The sequence below is a fragment of the Xyrauchen texanus genome, chromosome 37 (assembly GCF_025860055.1).
Source record: "Xyrauchen texanus isolate HMW12.3.18 chromosome 37, RBS_HiC_50CHRs, whole genome shotgun sequence".
In the NCBI taxonomy this organism is placed as follows: Eukaryota; Metazoa; Chordata; class Actinopteri; order Cypriniformes; family Catostomidae; genus Xyrauchen; species Xyrauchen texanus.
In genome coordinates, this window is record NC_068312.1 from 29306629 (window position 1) to 29321607 (window position 14979).

Genomic DNA, 14979 nt, shown 5'->3' on the forward strand with positions numbered 1-14979 from the left:
AGAAAGGGATCAGAGACTGGGAATCATAACATGATGAAATACAGACTCAAACCTGCGATCGCAACTGCTCTGTGTCACTACCCACTGCACCTCAGATTTGAATAATTCTTTATATATTAGAACTTCAAAGATCATCGCAACAATATGGAGAACTTAAAGCATTTGACAAGGTTCTTTTTTTTGTTGGACTAGATTGTGAAGGAAAATCAGCCAATAAATACCCAGTATAAATTGGGAACTCCTTCAATACTGTTTAAAAAGCATCCAAGGTGGCACCTCATGGAGCTGGTTGAGAGAATGACCAGTGTGTCCAGAGCTGTAAGCTAGGCAAAGGATGGCTACTTTGAAGAAGCTAAAACATCTAGTTTGAATTTGTAAAACATTTTTGGTCACTACATAATGCCCGTACTTCAATTTGTGTTATTTTACAGTTTTGATGACTTTGCATTTATTCTAAAAAGTAGAAAATATTTATAATGAAGAATGAGTAGATGCATTTAAACATTTGACTGGTAGTGTACATGTGAATAATTTGGGGTAACCAGCTCTAGAGTCAGTGTGTTAGAGTTTGTGATAATTATATGCTTACAACCCTGACTATAATTCTCCAAAAATGTGGTCACAAACAGTGTTGTAAGCATATAAATATTTTTGCAGATTACTCAGCGTTTACTTATTCAAATGTATGAGAACATATGAAGTAAATAAATCTCATCTTAATTACTATTCAAAATATTGCAATTACCACACACTGTGAGTGTTGTCAACATCAAAGCATGACAATCCTGCCTGTGATACGTTTCCCAAAAGAAAAGAAAAACATTGTCCCATGAGAACCTACCTAGACTCTTCAGTTGAGACTTCATCTGGTTCTCAGGCTTTATCAGAAAGCAGCTTTGTATTAGATACAATATCCTCTTGTTACCACTGGGGAGCACTCGATCACCAACATCAGGTATTTTAACCATCGTCTCTCAGTCTCAGAGAGATCTCATCACACCAGAAGGAAAAAAAACAGTCACAGCGATGGTGAATTGTATCCAAGGCCAAAAATCCATTATCACATGACACTTATATAATGATGATTCTCTGCGAAAATCAAATTTGCCAGTGAGTACAAGTATATATATAAATCGAACGTGTTGCTTTGGAATGAGCTTTAGGCAACAATGCGTGGTAAACGTCTGTATTAACATACGTTATTATCGTTCATTACCATCAAATGGCAATCAAAGCTGCCACTGATGAATAGCCCTTCAAGCTCTGCCAAGTATAGCCTATAATAAACTCAGCTTATCCAGTCTTACCTGCTATAAAATACCACTGCAACAGCCCTTCCTGAAGATAAAGTGTACAGGCTTGTTTCCAGTCAGGGAGGTAGCTCCCATCATCCATCACTGTTTTTCAATAGATGGTGAAAAAAAGCCACACAATCCCTCACTGCCTGCGAGCGCCACTGACGTCTTGTCTTCCTCGCCGTAACAGTGTTCTGCAAGCTCCCGAGGTGTTATTTCTGGCAATGACAAAGATCTGGTCCTTATTCTAATAGTTCTATGTTGTCATTCAGCAACAGACATTAAAGCAACTTGCAGCCACAGACTCCCTGGAGCAACTTAGGACCAAATAACTCACTTAAGGTCATGAAGGGAGTAGAATGGGATTGTTACCTCCCCACAAACTCACAACACTGGTCGAGCCAGAAGACTGAACCAGATTTTGTTGGAAATTTACATGAAAAGAAACTATTGATTTTTAGAAAACTGGTCAAAAAAACATCCTGGCCCCTTGTAGCTCCAAAATCAAAAGAAACAAGTAATACGTTGTTTTGGATATAGAATTTGAATTTTGGATATAGAAAATGAAGCCTATTTTTAGGGTCATTAAGGTTGAGTCTGTTTTTAGATTTCATGACCATTACATACATTTTACCCCCCCAATGCTCATTACCACAATGTAAAAAAAAAAAATAAAATGTGTGAAATTATTGTCACAATGGCAAAAATTTGAATGGCCCTAAAAGTAGGCTTCATTTTCTTTATGCAAAATATAAATTCATGTTTTGCATCGATTTGGGATTAAATGTGACCGGGACATTTTCCTGACAGGTTTTGTGAGAATAACCAATTTAAAGGGTTAGTTCAAACAAAAATGTAAATTTGCATTTACAATGCCATACAATGCAAGTGAAAGGGTGCCAAAATTATAAAGCTACAAAATTAACAAAAGGGCAACATAAAAGTACTCCAGTACTTTTGAAGAGTTGAAAAGTAACTCTGGTGGTTAAATCAATATCATCTGAAGCAGTATGATAGGTGTGTGTGAGAAACTGATCAATATTGAAGTATTTTCCCTTAACTTTCACTTTCCTTTCCTTTTTTGGTGATTCACATTCTTCGTCTATATTGCCCCTACTGGCAAGGAGGAGAATTTATTATTAAAAATTACTAAAATATTGATCTGTTTCTCTCCCGCGCCTATCATATCATGTTGAGCACATGGATTTAACCCCTGGAGTCATATGGATTACTTTTAAGTTGCCTTTATGTGGATTTTGGAGCTTCAAAATTATGGCACCCATTCACTTGCATTGTATGGACCTACAGAGCTGAAATATTCTTCTAAAAATCTTCATTTGTGTTCTGCAGAAGAAAGAAAGTCATACACATCTGGGATGGCATAAAGGGGAGTAAATCATGACAGAATTTTCATTTTTGGATGAACTATCCCTTTAAGTGAAGTGAAATGTACTTCTGCTAGCTCAGGTTAGTCACTAGTGAATGGCTTGATGTGTTTTCTTGTGTTGCCATCTGCCAGTTGTCACAACAAAATTTTCAGAGTAATTAATCACATGACGTTTATAGCTGCAGGTGATTGGAACAAACCCTCCTTTGTCAGACTACTCAAACAAACCGAGCAATATTTTGAAAGCAGCACAAGTCAGTCAACCTACAAATGAATAGCTTACAATTGTCTCTGCACATTAAAATAGTAATAACTAGTTAGTTTCCAACGAAAAAGCCACCAACACACATGCAATACAGTAAACCATACCCAATTCACACAGAGCTATAGCCACACTTACCACTACATTTGTACATCTAAACTTATTTTTCCAGCTGGTACAACACAATCTAATTTGTCTTCAAAGCTCTCTAAGCTTTGTCTGGAAATACACCAGTCAATCAAAAAACACCAACTGTTCGATGCAAGTAATGCCCTGGCTTATAGACTGTGCAGTACCTCTGAAAAACGATGGATTTCATGGCCTCCTGAGTGGAGCGCAGGGGTTAAACATCTTCCTCCTCAGTCACCAAGTGTTTGTGCAGACAGATGAGCTGCACACATAATCAGACTGTCGAGGAAGAGTGATCGGCTAATTAGTCTGTCTGCATGTGGCCAATTGTTGCACACCTGACTGGCTTATGACGTTCCTCACAGTGCTGGCCTTTGGCAAAAGCTGTGGGAATCTGTTGACTCTTTCACCTGTTTGTGGTGGGACTTGATTTGTGCAGTGTGTATGTTTCTATGTTTGAACCTTATACCATACTACTCTTACTATTTTTGCACTGCTGCAGTATATGGCATATAATATCACACATCATAAGAGTATGAGTTTATGAGTATACAGTTAGTATATGACTGTAAACTGTATATCTTAGTATATATGTATACGAAATGTATACTGATAATTTTCAACAATTTGAACAATATGTGGACATTTCAGACGGTCTCTTACCGCACCCTCCACAGTTTTAGCATGTTTCAGCACAACGTGAAAACCACTTTTCAGATGACCCCTTACCCACCATGTACAAAAATGTCCAACTTATATAATTGTTAAAAGAGATTACAGGAAAAATAGTGTCCCGTATTGATTCGATATGGGACGTATCATTTCATATTAAAATAAGGGACGATCCCGTGTGTGGATGCAGAAAATCATGAGTTTATTGGGAGAAATTGTAAATCGGGACAGCGGGAGGAGGGGTGGGAAATCAAGAGAGACACGGTAAAATGTTTGCAGGTAAGATCTGGTTGCCACTCACTGAATTAATCCCGCAAATTTAAGCAATGGCCCTGTTTGGAATGTTTGCCATGGTATAACACCTAATGTTTCCTTTAGTATTTTTAAATAATAGTAAACCGTTTAAAGTGTAGTTAGCCTGTATTCTATTTTGAACATAGCCCAAAAAAGTGTGTGCATTTGTACATGAGTGTCCTCTTGTTTGACTTATTACCTATATGCAAAATAAACATCTCCCTTGTAATACTGTTATGACCTTATTGTCCCTTTGCTAAGCCCCGCCTTAAAAGCCTTTCTGATCAATCCTGTCTTAGCAAATATTACCGGCTGCCATTTCTCTGACACATGTTTGCTATTTTACAATGAGGGCCTATGTGTGTTTGAGTAGTTTTTAACAGGATTTTATCAAAATTATCAAACAAAATGTGAAACATGTTGTTGCTGGGTAACTTGTAAAAGTGACACAAGGTACCTAGAGAGGATACACACATGTATGTGTATGTCTTTTAAATTTTTTTTTTTAAATAAATCTCAAACACATTATGCTATGGATTAAACTATCATTCCTCATTCCCAAATGAAAATGTAGCCTATGACATCAGCATGAACTAATGTACATTTATTATCAAGTGTGTTATCTCCATCAAATTAGGCTTTTCTCTTTTTATGTGACTGTTATAATCGGTTGCCTCAATTCTGATTCACAGTGTTTCCAGTTTTCAATCAAATTACTGTAATTAAACAATCTCTTTAACAAAAAAATGTCAGATAAATATGCTTAATTCCAGCCCATTCAATAATATTATCAATTCCATTTATTAGAATATTTTGCCAAAATATCTCCCATTTACTCCTATGAGGAGTTCTGCAGAGCTTGTCAGAGTGAGAAACTGTAACCAAGGGGATTCAGAATCAGATGTCATCATCCCTATGTCCTATTCCCTTCAAAGCCTTTACCATTCACAGTGAGAGCTTTGTAGGGCTAAAAGGTGTTGCGCTCCGAAATAAGGGTAATTTGGAACTCACTTTTTAAGTCATTTGTTTTTGAGAATTCAGTTTGAAGCGATCATACAGCATGACTATCATGATTGATCTCCCTTTGAAGTGCCCTTCGGAAGGTGATTTATCACGTTTGAATGCAGGGTTCATTTAAAGTAACGGTATCAGTTCACAAAGTAACAAGCATCACTTTCACCTTGTGTACCCACTGAGTTCGAAATGTAGAACTTTGCACAAATGCAGCAGCAGAGAATAAAGCTAATTTTTTAAAACTAGGTTTAGACATACAAAACAGCTTGAATGCCATATGCTTCTGACTATGAACCAAAAAAACAGATTAATTAATTATGGGAGGCAGAATGAACTGATCTGTGCACAACAAAACAGACAGATAAAGCACTCACTAACTTCTGTTACTGCTTGAGGAACATTCTCCATGGGAATTTTTGTGCAAAATAAAAATACATTTGTGGATTCTCATTTGTTTTAGTTTCAAAATAAAAAAATGTTTTGCAGTTAAGTAAGCAAATTTACTCCCAGTGAACCCAAATGAAACTAACTGCATGAGTGAGTGAGTGATAAAACAGGTTAAAGCATTTTATTTATTCCTAGTTACAACTGTAACCAGTGAGGAACAACAGTCAAACATTTCGCAGTTGCTCATAAAAACTCAATAAAGGTTACTTAATTTACTTATTTACTTATTTTACCTTTGCAGGAGGGAAACAATAAACTAAAAATGAATGCAAATTTCTTTTTATTTTATTTGAATACTTTGGAAATGTATAATTTTACAATGTGAATCAATCAGTTAACTATTCAAATTCACTGAGGCTTTGCATTTTCCATCTGGTCAGATTTGTGACCACTGACAAGTTTGAATGTACTGTGAGCATGACTTATATGAGCCAGAGAAATCGTATTAATACATGAATAATAGAAACTTTAAGGCAGGGCTGGGCTGGCAATCTGGCATTCCAGGTATTATCCCGGTGGGTCGACGCACTTTGGGGCCGATCATGGGCGGACTTGCCAGCGGGAGAACCGAGCGGGCCGGTGGTGCATCCGCGAAACGTGCCGAATGGGCTGCGATAAGCAAAAATGTGTCGCCACATTATGCAGAACGGACTGCAAAACATAGTCGTGATATGCAGAAAAGGAAAATAGCTCAAAAACTTTTGGGCCAGTTGCCATGTAAAATCCCGGGCCGATTTCTCTTCCCAGTCCAGCCCTGCTTTAAGGAGCCTATTATATGTACCAAATATGGCTGTTGTATCTGTATTATGAAAGGTATGGGACAGACATCATATAAAAGATGGGCAAACTATTAAATTGATTGTTTACATCACCCATTAAAACTAGTTTTTTGTTTGAACTCTTTTTAGACCCCATAAACTCTAAACTAAATTTGAACATTGGACATAAATGGGTTAATCTAATCCATTTCAGCTTTCAAGATAAAACACAGTAGAGAAGGGTGCAGGTTTATTTATTAATTTAACTTTCTTTAAGAATGTAGTATGCACACTAAAATATATGATTCAGAGGAACAAAGTATGATAGCTTGCTGCTTCGCATGTATAATTACATGACATAAGCATTAAATAATCAGTAACATATTACAGTCTTTTTATCTCAGTCATAAGGTGAAGTCAAAGGCTCAGTCTCTCCCTGTGATGAATCTTACATGCACTTGAGGGGCTCAATGAGTCTGGAGCTCTGAATGACAAAATCATATGGAAGCAGTGGTGCTGTAATGGGCTAAAGCATATAACTGTTAATCAGAAGGTCGCTGGTTCGATCCCCATGGCCAAACCATTGTGTCCTTGAGCAAGACACTTAACTCCAGATTGCTCCAGGGGGATTGTCCCTGTAATAAGTCCACTGTAAGTCGCTTTGGATAAAAGCGTCTGCCAAATGCATAAATGTAAATGTATACTGTAGGATGGACAAAATGAATGTAAGCCAATTCACTAAAACATGTAGCCTACGCTTTACTTAGATAACAAAGAGACTTATAAACAAATTTAAATGTGAAGTGTGTAATGTCGGTGTCACTACTAGTCACTGGGTAAAAACAAATAGTGAGCCAATGTTGCTACCTGTACTGTATATTGGACTGGTTAGGATGCTCAAGCAAACAGAGCAATATTCTGAAAATGCCACAGTGTTTACACTTTTCAGGGAAATCAACCAACAAATTGATTATTTTCATATTAAGCTTTATATTAAGCCTTTTCATATTAAGCTAAAATGAGAGAAAGTATTTTAACATTGAAAAATTACACACATCAGCATTAATATAGAGATTTTTATATTAGAGTGTGTAAAACTTGTACAAATCCATTGTGTTATTTTTCATGTTTCCCAAAGCCGAAAAATTATATCAGTCAATGTTTATGTGAACAGTAATTTGTATAACAAATAAGGCCTTTTGATAGAAATCAGAGGCCAATTTTATTACATATATTCAAAAGCCAATTTCATAATCTTTTGAAGACGCGGCAGAATGAGAGCGACAACATGGTCAAACTTTATGCAACATTACCAAGGTTACTGAAGATGCATTAATCTGGAGAAACAGGAAAGATCAAATGGTAAAAGGAGATAAACAAAGACTTAGATCCATTTAGTTACAGAGAGAAAAAACACAGTTGGGACCTAAATACTATTTGTACATTTCTAATATTATCATATGCATGTTGTACTGTGCATACACTCAAATACTCACCCAACATAGCCAAGCACAGCCCATATATTTGTATCTATTTCATTTGAGTGCTTCCCTCTGTCAAAGCTTGTGTACAATATAGCACAGAACACTTAAATAGTGACTCAACAGCAGGCTATACAGTGTCACGAAACATGAAATCACAAAGCATAAAAGCATCATAGCCATTTGTGTGGCCGGCTGAAGGACATATAGACTCTTTTGCTTGTAGCTGGTGTTCTCATGTGAAGATACTGGGAGCACGTGGCTGAGGTTATAGGATTAGGAGCTGTAATAGGAGCTGAGTGATGTCACATCAGTGATAGTACGACAACATAATGACGTCACTTGCACGTGCAGAAGCAGGGTTTGGGAGTCTGAGCTACTCTATCTGTAGCAGAGATAACAGTGCAGGGTATGGAATGATTTTGGAAAACAAATAAGTCTATTATATAGGGGAATGACAAAGAGGTACTAATTACAAAATAGTTCTTTAGCAGATCCTTATCTAAATGACTAATCTACATTTATATTTTAAATGAAATTATTCATATTTTTCATACTGTGCATTCAGTTCTTCATTTAAAGCATGAAAACAATTTTATTTATTTAATATGTTCTTTATAAAATACATTGTTCTGACTTTAAACTCTGATTGGATGAGCCACATTTGAAGCCTTTGTAAGATGACTATAAACTGTTTTGCTTGGCAACCAAAAACAAGCTACAGTTAGGATGATGAGCTATGTGTCTTGGAGAAAGAATGGTTCATTTTATTGTTATTTATAATAACTTTGACTTAAAAAAAAATTCCCCCTAATCTCATAAATTAACATAAATACTTTCTCTTACAAAACATCTAGAGTTCTCGCAATCTTGCCTTAAATTTGCTCCTCATTATTTTCACATGCAAATAGGCTTGTGATTTGCCACAAATGTTTCCAGAAGTTTGCAGCTTTTCACAGGTAGTGGTGAGCCTGCATCCAACGGATTGTATTTTTATTTGTATTTCACTGTATTTGTAGTGCTCAGACAGCATCTTCCATCTTGTTCTTAATCTACTGGTTGGACTGAGCCACAAAAGGTTTGTTTTACATGCTACAATGACAAAAAAGGGTTTGAATCTAATCTAAACCTTTGGCAACAATGGACAAATCGCTACTGGCAAACACTTCTATGGCAAACCAGTGCCAACAAAGAGTTTGCGTCAAAGCTCATTTGCATGTAGGGATGCACCAATACAATTTTTTCTTTGCCGATCTGATTCTGATCCGATACCAGTGTTTTTGTTTTTCCTTAATGAGTTTAGAATATCTATAACTCTTTGATACTGGTTGTTAGTACTCTTTTATGTGTAAAGAAACAAAAACTACACATCTAACTACAAATTATTTCATTAAAAATAGGAAAACAAAAAACAATCAAAAACATGTGCAGACTAGAAAGAAAAACATTATTCTTAACTAGTCTGTTGGATGAATCAGCAACATTTACAGTAATTCCAGTGAAAGTCATCAGTTGAAAAGAAGCCTGTTTATTTTTTTTATATCTGGACTTGTAAATGTTTTCTGAACTCTTTTTTTTTGTTCACTTTATTGCTTTAGGATCCTCAAATTGGAATATCTATATCTAATATTATATTTATTTTTGTAATTTGTAAATAAACATAATTTGTTATTGTAGTATAATAATAATAAACATATGAATTTTATTTGACCATAATGATACACTTCAGTTGTAATTTGTTAGGACAGGGTTCTCCCCACCCCGTCATAATATTCCTCTACACATTAAATCGTTTGTCTAGACTTGGAGTTTATCAGTTGGTTCTCAATTATACAGGTTGGTATGGATTTGTAGCACGGTTCATCTGATTTTGAAGTCTAGTGATGCATCTGAAGTATCAGGTTTAGCATTATCAAATTCACAGGTGGAGGCACAACCTCGGCTAATGCACCTGTATGGCTCTGTAGATGGATACGGCTCAATGGACAGAGCAGTGTGAGTGCAAAGCTCTTAAAGCTTGAGCACTTAAAATCGCAGCTTTGCAAGAATGAGTGAGAAGAAAGGCGAGAGAAGCGGAAGCCATTTGATTTTGACACAGAATTACATCACCACCCTTAAACTTACTATATTAACACTAACTGTACTTTAGGCAGAAATAGATTGATAATAAATATTATCATATCACTACTTCAGCTCTATTAAATTGGTCATAGGCTACATTAGGGGAGTGAGGGAATATAATACATTTTTGTTACAACTTATATATTTATATTTTGTATTTTGTATTTTTTACATGTGTTTGGAGTAGGTCTACTAGGAATGAAGTAGGGGCGTTCATTAAAAATAGGCTGAGAGCCACTGTCTTAGGACTTTTATTTTAACTCAGGCTTTTATTTTGAAGGGCCACACCAGGAGGACTACTTTAATGGTGCTTTAAAGGTTATTTTATGTCAATCTTTGAGCTTGATGATAACGGCAATGGCAATCACATGGGATCAAATTTGGATCAAGCTCATCAGGACGATGCCTGAGCCGGGTAAAAACGTCAGTATAAAAGTATAGTTTCCCTGTATAATTTACAGCATTAGCTTCTTTCATACCCAGCCCTAATAAATGTATTCGCAGTAATAATATTCATGACTCTTCATTTGCTTAGCAGTATAGATGAGCCCTCCATGAAGGTCACAAGTCAAAGTAGACAGAAAAAATGTACCAGCTGATAGCACAATACATCACTTTTGATAAAGCAGATGATCTAGCCAACAAAGTCGTTTTATTATCCACTCATATCCTTTTGGGGGCCACAACCACTCACACATTATTTTATCAAAACAAGCACGACAATAATCAGACACTGCAAAAGATAAAATATCCCTGTTTCACATTTATATGTCACAGTTGGTGAGATGCAAAACAAATTGGGTAAAAAAAAAGAATAACACAGAGCTAATGCTACAAAAACAACACTAGTATTTTGGAGGTCTCAGAGGGAAATTGACTGCAGCTGAAACAGCAATTTCCACAAAAACAGCAGTGCTTTAACCTAAAGAAAATTTCCTGAGGTGCAACTCAGTGAGCGAATTAACAAACACCTAGACCATTAATTATGCATTTGTTTTATGCTTTGTTTGTTTTGCATATAATAAACTCAACAATTTGTAGTATTGTTGTGACATCTCTTGTTATCAATCATAATTTAAATAAAATGTGGCAGAATATTTTCTGTCTTGCCAATAATTCAAACAATTAGCGAGAGTAGCTTGATTTTTAAAACAGGAAAGACATGGTGTTTTATGATAACAGTGCGATAAGTTTTGTTTTGAAGCAAGTATGACTTAAAATGTCATTCTTTAGTTAACAATGGCATAATGCATCTATGGCGAGGATAAACTTCCAAAATATTTTAAGAATTTGTAAATATTATCAAAGCTTGGAATGGACGTTCAGCTGTTTGCTTTTTGACTTTTGTGTGTGTGGGTGGGAAAAACAATTAAAGACAGCTTATTGGCTTTTGTGCTGTTAAGCAAATACAAGACATTAGCATAGACAGCTTGCTATCATAGCTCAAATCTAAGCATAACAGAAGGTTTGGCTAGGTGAGAATGAAAGCTATAGAGTCAAAACATCAATGCGAGTCTTTCACATACATCTTCTCATGAAATCTTCAGCTAGAATGAGCTGGTTTTAACAATGTTAAGACTGAATGTTTCATTCTCAAACATGTGCTGACAATTTTTTTTACTGTGAGAGACAAGATCCCAGAAAACTGGATTACTTCGCAGTAGGGCTGCACAATTTGGGAAAAAAGTCATATTGCGATTATTGTTGTTAATATTGCGATATGCGATTGTGATATAATAAACAAATGGTATCATGATTCAACTTGCTTGGTTATCAAGGAAAATGCACAAATAGATTATTGATAATACTGACATTTCTATTTTTCAACTCAAACATGCAAATTAGCAACAACAACTATAAATGCAGTGTTTTCAAATTAAAATATTTTTACAAAATTAAATAATATCTTTGCATTACTGAAAACTGTTGTTGTTGTATATATATATATATATATATATATATATATATATATATATACCCACACACGCAAGCTGCAGACAGCGGGGGTGAGAGACGAGCTTCTCTGTGTTAGAGTGCGCATCACCTGGCAGAACTTTAAATCTCTCCCGGTCTCGACTCCCGTTCAGATTTGGTCTCTTCCGCGACTGGTTGAAGCGACTCTGACCGCACCGAGAATGACAGTTTTTGAGTTTGTATTTATTTACATGGCACCCTCCCATATTATATTAACTTTAATTAAGGATAAAATAAAGATATATTGCAAAGCTGTGATCTGTATTTCTATCAGACACTCGAGCTGCAGACAGCGGGGGTGAGAGACGAGCATCTCTGTGTTAGAGTGCGCATCACCCGGCAGAACTTTAAGTCTCTCCTGTCTCGACTCCCGCTCAGATTGGGTCTCTTCCGTGACTGGTTGAAGCAGCTTTGACCGCACAGAGAATGACAGTTTTGGAGTTTGAGCTTATTTACATGTCACGCTCCCGTATTATATTAACTTTAATTATTGATGAAATAAAGACATATTGCCAAGCTGTGATCTGTGTTTCTGTGTTATTTTTTCTGGCCACTTGTTCAGTGTAGGTCTGCTCGGCATCTATCTTCACCTGATTTCCACACTGCACACCGGAAACTCACATGACATGACCACACGTGCCACTCCCTAAACTGAGACTGACTGGTCATTTTTATTAGCGGTGTAGAAAATGGGCAAACAGCTCTGAGAGAGAATAGGCTGTCACGTCCACACATGCACTTACTTATTTAATAAAATCGCAGCATTTGCCGTCATATAATCGCACAGGCTGACATCGCGATTGCGATATGATTAATCATGCAGCACTACTTCGCAGTCTATACTGTAGATTCTCTATTGGGAGTTCTTTTTCAGCTGTGGCTGGTTTTAATCTGTGTGTGGCAATCCACCCCAAGATAAGTCAATTAAAAACAGGTTAACGGACAACATTGCCTCTTAACTGTTTCATATGCTTTAAAACACTCAAAGTTGTGATTCTGATGAAATGGCTGAGATGGATCTGCAGGCTAAATGGCAGCATCAAGGATTAACTTGCACCAGCCTGGCCAGGCTAAAACACCAGCTAGATCTTCTTAAACCAGCTATAATCAGCATGGTTTATGCTGGGGTTCTTTTTTCGTCAGGCATAGTATTGCCCCTGTTGAAATGATTAACGCAAGTAACTTTTTATGCCACGTCATAATTACGTTATTTTATGCTTTGCATATGTATTTCCAAAATAATTCCAATAGTGTATTATGACCCTTCTCTACCTCCAGATTAAATGGTATGATGGATGCAATATTAACTAAGGATGCTGGAGGGGAAATTAGAACACAATGCAAGTTTAACAGGTCACGGGCAAAATGCTATTTCCGCTTAAAAACTGTGAAAAGAATGCTATAAGAATGCTCTCTTTGGATTCCTCTTGTATATGAAGCTAGAAAGACGTCAGTCTAAATAGACCTGAAATGTCCTTAAATGTTATCTGTTATATGGTGCGATCTGTTCAGTCAGGGAAGGGAATACCCAGTTGGCTATATTAAAGTAGACTAGTACACTTTTTACTTGCAGCATAAAGTCTGGTGCACATTGGAGCTTATTTTTTTCCAAAGAACCACTAACCAACATCTCAAGTGAGCTACCAGGGTTTGTTTTCCTTTATTTGTAATTTAGGGTTTATTTTAAATAGATTATATATGACAATAATAAAAGTGATATTGAAAAAATACACTAAAATGATGACGCAGTAGTCTCAGTGAACAGTTGTACCTAAATAGTGGAAAATGTGTAGACTTCAAGATCAGAACTGTCACCCATCCAAAAGTAATAAGCATTGATCATTTCAAAGACATTACTCAGAAAACAAGGTGGAATATACAGTACAGTGCTAGTTAAATTGCTACTTCGTGTCTCAAACAAAACTCTAAATATATTTTTAAAAGATTTGATGACACTAACCTAGCAAACTTTGGAAAACCAAATGATTAGTTCTTCCTCAAATGTACTCATCGTGTACACCTTGTGAACATGACTTGGTTTCCAGTAAGTTTGATAAAAAAAAAAAAAAACCTGTGTGCCATTACTCCAAGAATATGCATGAAGCCAGCCAATCAGATTAAATCTAGCCAGATTTCGAGAGGGCTTTCCAGCTTTGTGTGCAATATGGAAGAGATGGTCCGTAAGCAAACTGTGGGTGGTCTATGGCCTTGCTGTCAAAAACAAAGTTATATATTAAACCAATGCAGGTTGGCAAAAATGTAATTCTTTCATGTGTCTTACAGTAACAGCTGAATGTGAAGTAAACATTTTTATGAGAAGTTATTCTAAGTTTGTGAAGACGAATATTCTCAATAATCGCATGCATGTTAATTGAATTTTCTAGTAGGGATGCTCTGATACCACATTTCTCTTCCGATCTGATTCTGATATCCGAAATCTAATTATCGGCCGATATCGATCCTGATCCGATATCAGTGTTGTTGTTGTTGTTTTTTTTTTTTTGCATAATCAGTTTAGAATATCTTTACATTATTGTGTGGAACTAATTGGGAGTACTCTTTAACATGTGAAGAAACACAAACCTCTAACTACACATTATGTCAATATAAATGTACAGCCTATTAATAAAAACTTTATTGTTTACTAGATACTGGATAATAGAGCAGCAAAATTGACAGTAATTCCAGTTGCTTTCATTTTGACATTCTGTTTAAAGGCAAATTCACAGTAGTTTAATTCGCTTCTTATTCAAATTCTGGTAAAATGCTCCTCCGGTGCTATTCTAAATGCATATTATGAACTGAACTATTGAGCATCTACATCTGAGATGATGTACGTGAGAAGCACTCCAATATTGTGCACCACGTGAAGGCTAAAAATAGCTGTGTGTGTGTGTGTCAATAGAGCAGCTCCATTCACTACGTGCTGGTGTGGTGTGTGCATTTTATATATTTACTTAATAAACGCAGATGTTTGTGAATCACAGAGCTATCGCACATCTTTATTCAATGGCTTTGAATAAAATGCACAAGTCATATGAACTACTACTTTTTGGGTGTTTTTATGGTTCTTTTATATAATATTTGGAGCTTGACAGTAACGAACGTGACTAACACACAGTAACGGATTTGGATCGGGCTCGAT

General features: G+C 36.1%; 1 protein-coding gene across 6 annotated transcripts in view; it reads right to left on the reverse strand.

Annotated features, from left to right (window-relative positions):
• Positions 1 to 14979, reverse strand: part of LOC127630898 (cAMP-specific 3',5'-cyclic phosphodiesterase 4D-like) — a 199725-nt gene that overhangs the window by 52542 nt on the left and 132204 nt on the right. Inside the window, exon 1 of one of the 6 annotated variants that reach the window (XM_052108756.1) lies at positions 1308 to 1507. The exons of 4 other annotated variants lie outside the window; for them this stretch is intronic. The gene's annotated coding sequence lies outside the window, so the exon portion shown is untranslated. Of the gene's footprint in view, positions 1 to 841; positions 884 to 1307; positions 1508 to 14979 lie in introns of those variants that run through there. One more of the 6 variants, XM_052108754.1, reaches the window with a different exon arrangement.